The sequence below is a fragment of the Schistocerca cancellata genome, chromosome 9 (genome assembly GCF_023864275.1).
Source record: "Schistocerca cancellata isolate TAMUIC-IGC-003103 chromosome 9, iqSchCanc2.1, whole genome shotgun sequence".
NCBI classification, from domain to species: domain Eukaryota; kingdom Metazoa; phylum Arthropoda; class Insecta; order Orthoptera; family Acrididae; genus Schistocerca; species Schistocerca cancellata.
The window spans coordinates 32,512,687-32,520,348 of NC_064634.1; the positions used below are offsets into that span (position 1 = coordinate 32,512,687).

Here is a 7,662-nt window from a genome sequence, read left to right on the forward strand (position 1 = left end):
GTCTATCCTTCAGCACCGAGTCCAACCCTACACGCAATTTGTTTATCCTCGGGATGATGGCATCTACCAGCAGGACAATGCGACTTGTGACGCAGCTCGCAGTGTACGTACGTGGTTCCAAGAGCACCTGAATAAATTTACGGTACTCCGTTGACCACCAGACTTTCCAGATTCAAACTCATCTACAACTACATCTACATTCATACTCCGCAAGCCACCTGACGGTGTGTGGCGGAGGGTATCTTGAGTACCTCTATCGGTTCTCCCCTCTATTCCAGCCTCGTATTGTCCGTGGAAAGAAGGATTGTCGGTATGCTTCTGTGTGGGCTCTAATCTCTCTGATTTTATCCTCATGACCTCTTCGCGAGATATACGTAGGAGGGAGCAATATATTGCTTGACTCTTCGGTGAAGGTATGTTCTCGAAACTTTGACAAAAGCCCGTACCGAGCTACTGAGCGTCTCTCCTGCAGAGTCTTCCACTGGAGTTTATCTATCATCTCCGTAACGCTTTCGCGATTACTAAATGATCCTGTAACGAAGCGCGCTGCTCTCCGTTGGATCTTCTCTATATCTTCTATCAACCCTATCTGGTACGGATCCCACACTGCTGAGCAGTATTCAAGCAGTGGGCGAATAAGCGTACTGTAACCTACTTCCTTTGTTTACGGATTGCATTTCCTTAGGATTCTTCCAATGAATCTGTCTGGCATCTGCTTTACCGACGATCAACATTATATCTTCATTCCATTTTAAATCACTCCTAATGCGTACTCCCAGATAATTTATGGTATTAACTGCTTCCAGTTGCTGACCTGCTATTTTGTAGCTAAATGATAAAAGATCTATCTTTCTGTGTATTCTCAGCACATTACACTTGTCTACATTGAGATTCAATTGCCATTCCCTGCATCATGCGTCAATTCGCTGCAGATCCTCCTGCATTTCAGTACAATTTTCCAATTTTACAACCTCTCGATGTACCACAGCATCATGCGCAAAAAGCCTCAGTGAACTTCCGATGTCATCCACAAGGTCATTTATGTATATTGTGAATAGCAACGGTCCTACGACACTCCCCTGCGGCACACCTGAAATTACTCTTACTTCGGGAGACTTCTCTGTCGAGAATATGTGGGACAACCTCGATCGGACTGTTCACGCCATGGAGTCTCAACTTAGAAACCTAGCGCAGCTGGTTGAGGCATTGGAGTCAGCATGTCTTCGCATCCCTGACGTCACCTTCCAGATCACCAATGACTCTGTTCCCTGCACATCTAGAGGCGGTACGCGCTGCAAAATGTGGTTTTTAATGCTGTAGACAGGTGGTCACACTAATGTGACAGGAAAGTATAGAATGGCAAGGAAAATATTTTGAAAGCAAGTTTCACGCTGTAAGACGTTACCAACGCCATATAAGGACTCCCAACATATTATAGTTGTTACGAACAGCATATTAAAACTGAAAAAATTGGAAAAAGTAGAATGTTCAGGTAAGACCGGGAGGAAATCCCGAACCATTTGTTGTTGAGAGTTTCAGACGGAGTATTACGCAAGTTTGGAGTTAACTACGGGAAGGGAATGTAATATGAGACGTATGGATATCTCTGAGAAACGAAATAGGGAAGCGAGCAGCGGTTCATTATAGTAAGAAGAATTATATAAATGTCCCAAATGTAGCAGACTAAACTGAGTACAGAAGTAAAAAATCTGTTGACTAGCCATAATACCTAAGAAGAATGTCTAGAGGCCAGAAACGAGGCTTTAGAAGCATGTATAACTAGGTAAAACATGAATGGCGCTTACAGGAAAGTAAATGAAACCTTTAGAGCGAAGGGCAGCAGCTGTATGATTATTAATTCCTCAGATGCAACCCGGTACTAAGCAGAGAGGGCAAAGCTGGAAGATGGAAGAAATAAATAGAAATTCTGTATAAAGGAAATAAAATTGTGGACAATATTGCACAAAAAGTAGAGATAGGTGAAACAGCCTCGGATTTCAGGAAGGATCTGATAATGGCAGTTACAAAAAAGATATGAGCTGCCACCTGTGAGTCCTCCCGAATCATCTTTTGAAGGTCATGGCTACCATATGTTGAAACAAATTCCTCACTCAAGAATAGAGAAACGAGTAGATGCCGACCCTGGTGAAGCTCATCTTAGGTTAGGTTCCAAAGATATGGTCGAGGCAAGATTGACCCTACATCTTATATCAGAAAGTAGATGAAGAGAGGCAAACTTACATACCTAGGATATGCAGATGCAGGGAAATCTTTTGGCAATATTGATTTGACTATTTTGTTTGAAATTTTGAAGGCAGCAGGGATACAATATAGAGAGTGAAAGAATATTTACAACTTTTACAGAACCACACTGCGATGACAAGAGTCGAAGGACATCAAAGGGAAGCAGTAGCTGAAAATGGAGTGAGAAGTGGCTAGAGTCAACTACCACTGTTATTAATTCCGCATACTGAGCAAGCACTAAGGAAAACCAAGGAGTAATATGGAAAAGACATCGAAGTTCAAGGAGAAGATGTAAATACTCTGAGGTTTGCTGGCGACATTGCAATACTGTCAAAGATTGGAAAAATGTTAGAATGACAGTTAAGTGGAATGCGTACTATCCACAAATGATATTATAAGATGAACACCAAACAAAGTAAAACAAGTGTAACGGAATACCGTCTTATTAAATCAAGTGATGTTGAAGGATTTAACTATTTAACCTAGAAAATTTGTGTGGTGGCCGAGTATTCAGTTGAGGCTAGCAATAGAGAGAAAGTCTTTCCTAAAAGGGGGGGGGGGGTTTGTTAAATTCAGACATCAGTATACGTGCTAGCAAATCTTTCCTGAAGATATTTGTTTGGAGTGTGGTCTTAAACAGAAGTGAAGCATGGGCTAATGAAAGTTCCGATAAGATAAGAGATTTTAAAAATTTGGCACTATAAAAAAACGTTTGAAGATTAGATGGGTACATAGAATAACAAATCAGGACTTGGAATTAAAGAAAATAAGAAATTCATGGCCCTACTTAACTAAAAGAAGGAGCAATCTATAGAACATCTCCTGATGCATCAGGAAATGTCAATGTAGAAACAGAAGGCCACGTGTAGCTAAAAATTATAGAGGGAGAATAGCCTTTGAATACGCTACGCAACTTCAAATGGTTGCAAAGTACGGTATTTACGCAGAGGGGAAAGTCTTGTAAACGACAGACTGGTAGAGCGAGTTGCACCGCACCAATCTTCGGACTGTGGATAACAACTTCAAAACAACCCCCTGTATCTCGTTTATTGGTGAAAATTACATTAAATGATAATAATCAGTACCTTTGTTTAAGTGACTCATTTTTTCTTTCATGCACTGCATGTACTTTTACTCTGTATCATACGAGACTTTGAGATGCTTCATTTCGGAACTATGTTAATACGATGTTTTGTAATTTCCTTACTTTTTTATAAAAACAGTCGGTTTCATTTTCAGTGCCCTTTTCAACTTGCCGCGACTATCTTGTTTATTTCCATATACAAATGGCTCTGAGCACTATGGGACTTAACTTCTGAGGTTATCAGTCCCCCAGAACTTAGAACTACTTAAACCTAACTAACCTAAGAACATCACAAACATCCATACCCGAGGCAGGATTCGAACCTGCGACCGTAGCAGTCGCGCGGTTCCAGACTGTAGCGCCTAGAACCGCTCGGCCATCGCGGCCGGCTATTTCCATATACGAGAGCGTGTATTGAACAGAAATTTCGTCACACTTATAGCTACTAATTACGTCGTGTTTCATATATCGTACCCTGTAATCAGATAGCTATGTTAGCCTCAGAAATAATACACTCTAGAGCAGTTCCTAGCAGGAAATACAGAGCCAAGTGACATACAGACGCAACCAACTTGTCTCGAATGAGCAGTAGTTGTGTATTAATACTGAAGTAGTACTGTTCGGGCTTGCACCTGGAGCTGAGTTGCAATAGGACTTTATTTAAAGCGACTATGATTCCATAAAACGTTACTACGCGCGGTGTATTCAGCCGTGGAGTCGTTCTTTGTTACAGAGTTTTTGACCTGGAGATAAAGGGAAACGAGAAAATGCAACGGATATGAGGGAAATTTGTCGCAGCGTAATAACACACAGCATGAAAATAAATATTTGTAACGCAACAGAAAGAGCTACAGGGTGTTTCCAAAATGACCGGTATATTTGAAACGGCAATAAAAACTAAACGAGCAGCGATAGAAATACACCGTTTGTTGCAATACGCTTGGGACAACAGTACATTTTCAGGCGGACAAACTTTCGAAATTACAGTAGTTACAATTTTCAACAACAGATGGCGCTGCAAGTGATGTGAAAGATACAGAAGACAACGCAGTCTGTGGGTGCGCCATTCTGTACGTCGTCTCTCTGCTGTCAGCGTGTGCTGTTCGCAACGTGCAAGTGTGCTGTAGACAACATGGTTTATTCCTTAGAACAGAGGATTTTTCTGGTGTTGAATTCCACCGCCTAGAACACAGTGTTGTTGCAACAAGACGAAGTTTTCAACGGAGGTTTAATGTAACCAAAGGACCGAAATGCGATACAATAAAGGATCTGTTTGAAAAATTTCAACGGACTGGGAACGTGACGGATGAACGTGCTGGAAAGGTAGGGCGACCGCGTACGGCAACCACAGAGGGCAACGCGCAGCTAGTGCAGCAGGTGATCCAACAGCGGCCTCGGGTTTCCGTTCGCCGTGTTGCAGCTGCGGTCCAAATGACGCCAACGTCCACGTATCGTCTCATGCACCAGAGTTTACACCTCTATCCATACAAAATTCAAATGCAGCAACCTTTCAGCGCCGCTACCATTGCTGCACGAGAGACATTCGCTAACGATATAGTACACAGGATTGATGACGGCGATATGCATGTGGGCAGCATTTGGTTTACTGACGAAGCTTATTTTTACCTGGACGGCTTCGACAATAAACAGAACTGGCGCATATGGGGAATCGAAAAGCCCCATGTTGCAGTCCCATCGTCCATGCATCCTCAAAAAGTACTGGTCTGGGCAGCCATTTCTTCCAAAGGAATCATTGGCCCATTTTTCAGATCCGAAACGATTACTGCATCACGGTATCTGGACATTCTTCGTGAATTTGTGGCGGTACAAACTGCCTTAGACGACACTGCGAACACCTCGTGGTTTATGCAAGATGGTGCCCGGCTACATCGGAAGGCCGACGTCTTTAATTTCCTGAATGAATATTTCGATGATCGTGTGATTGCTTTGGGCTATCCGAAACATACAGGAGGCGGCGTGGATTGGCCTCCCTATTCGCCAGACATGAACCCCTGTGACTTCCTTCTGTGAGGACACTTGAAAGACTAGGTGTACCGCCAGAATCCAGAAACAATTGAACAGCTGAAGCAGTACATCTCATCTGCATGTGAAGCCATTCCGCCAGACACGTTGTCAAAGGTTTCGGGTAATTTCATTCAGAGACTACGCCATATTATTGCTACGCATGGTGGATATGCGGAAAATATCGTACTATAGAGTTTCCCAGACCGCAGCGCCATCTGTTGTTGAAAATTGTAACTACTGTAATTTCGAAAGTTTGTCCGCCTGAAAATGTACTGTTGTCCCAAGCATATTGCAACAATCGGTGTATTTCTATCGCTGCTCGTTTAGTTTTTATTGCCGTTTCAAATATACCGGTCATTTTTGAAACACCCTGTACATTTGTCTAAGCAACTGCCCTACTGGGCTCGATACTGGTGAAAAGAAATAACCGAGCAGAAGAAAATTATTCTCCGAAACTTTCTATGAATTGCTGTCGCAATAAATAATCAGTGAGTGGAATTCATATTTTCTCCTCTGAGAGTACGTTTCCTGTGGTTGCTTGCAATATAATACTAGTTTAAAAATTGTATCGTTCCTGATGATTTATTGCTTGAACCAGTTCAATTACGACATTCAGGATGGACATACTGTATTTCAAATTATGTCATGTTTTTCATCTACGTAGAAATAATAAGAGTTTCACTGTAATCATGTCTAATTATTAGACTGCAGAAAACTATTTCCGTCCGAACCGGCCGCGGGAGGTCCTACGACACCGACCGGCCGCCGTGTCCTCCTCAGTCCACAGGCGTCACTGGATGCGGATATAAAGGGACATGTGGACAGCACACCACTCTCCTGGCTGTATGTTAGTTTACGAGACAGGAGCCGTTACTTCTCAATCTAATAGCTCCTCAGTTTGCCTCACAAGGACTGAGTGCATTCTGCGTGCCAACAGCTCTCGGCAGACCTGACGGTCACCCATCCAAGTGCTAGCCCAGTCCGACAGCGCTTAACTTCGGTGATCTGACGGGAACCGCTGTTACCACTGCGGCAAGGCCGTTGGCGTTAGACGGCAGAACTCGTGCATCATTCAAAAATATGATTCGTTAGGTATTTCTCGGTTAACATTCTACACGTGCAAGTACTCTCTTCACTGTTTCCTCGTAGGGAATATCATTCCTAATAGCATAGATGATTCATTTTACATAGTCAACAGTAATGTTTTTGTGGTAATTCACGGTATCGGCCCCCCTCGCGTGAAGAGAAAACTGTGCTGATGTCTAAAAGATGGAGAGGGACGGAGCAATAACATAGAGATACAAGCACTTCCGTAAGTCATAGCTTCGCCCTCAAGATCAGCGGCAGTGACACTGTTTAGCTCACCTGATGTAGTATAAAGGAAGAGACGCGGATAAGGAGCACTGCTTTTAGGCACAGGACATTAAAAACAGGAACTTTGTTGCCGGAAACAGATGGTTCGGCCGTATATAAACGATGATTGACTCTATTTGACCCAATTTTTCGTTTGAGAGTTTTTGTCTTCCAGCACAGAAAATTCATCACACAGTGAAACTGTACATTTCTTTAATCATTCGTATTTACTCTTTGTGGCGTAGATCTCTGATGCGAGTGAAGGTCATCTTGGGCTTGTACAAGAGTGGACTTGTAATCAAACTTTGTTTTATCAAACAACAATTTACAATGCAAAGAGATACGAATACAGGTAACCCTTGCACTCACCCTCCTCCATTATTTAACTTCAGATAACAAATGAAATAACAAACAACAAAACAATTGCTCGCACAACAATAAAAAAATAATATCGTCTCCAAATCTCCAAACTGCACAACACTAATATACAGTCAAAACTTATACTAAGAGACAGCAATGCATTACACAAATAAAGCAATATTACTTCTGCACGAAAATGGCATTTACAAAAGGATACCAAATTAAAATAGGAACAACGGAATGTCTCCCTACAATGTTGTACAGTTCGTTGCTACCAATACGTCCACTGTATGCCAAACGGTCAACAGGCACGACAACAACATCTACACGGCTATATTACATACTGGAGAATCTATAAGGAATATGCATAAAGAAGCAGAATATACAGTGACTTACCGCTTAAAACACCGGTATCTAACAATGGCTTCACTGTGTTCTGAAGTACAAAACTATAATGATGTACACGGCACTATGGCATTGTCGTGGAGATATATTTACATGTGGCTATGGCTCGATCAAATTTCTCTCACGTCGTTTCCTTGCTTCTGCACAAGAACTGCTGTACATGGCCAAATTCACCGATCCCGGTGCACATC

The 7,662-nt window shown here is 42.4% G+C and overlaps 1 pseudogene; it reads right to left on the minus strand.

Annotated features, from left to right (window-relative positions):
* Positions 1-6,281: 6,281 nt before the first annotated feature.
* Positions 6,282-6,399, minus strand: LOC126102257 (5S ribosomal RNA; annotated as a pseudogene).
* Positions 6,400-7,662: the final 1,263 nt, after the last annotated feature.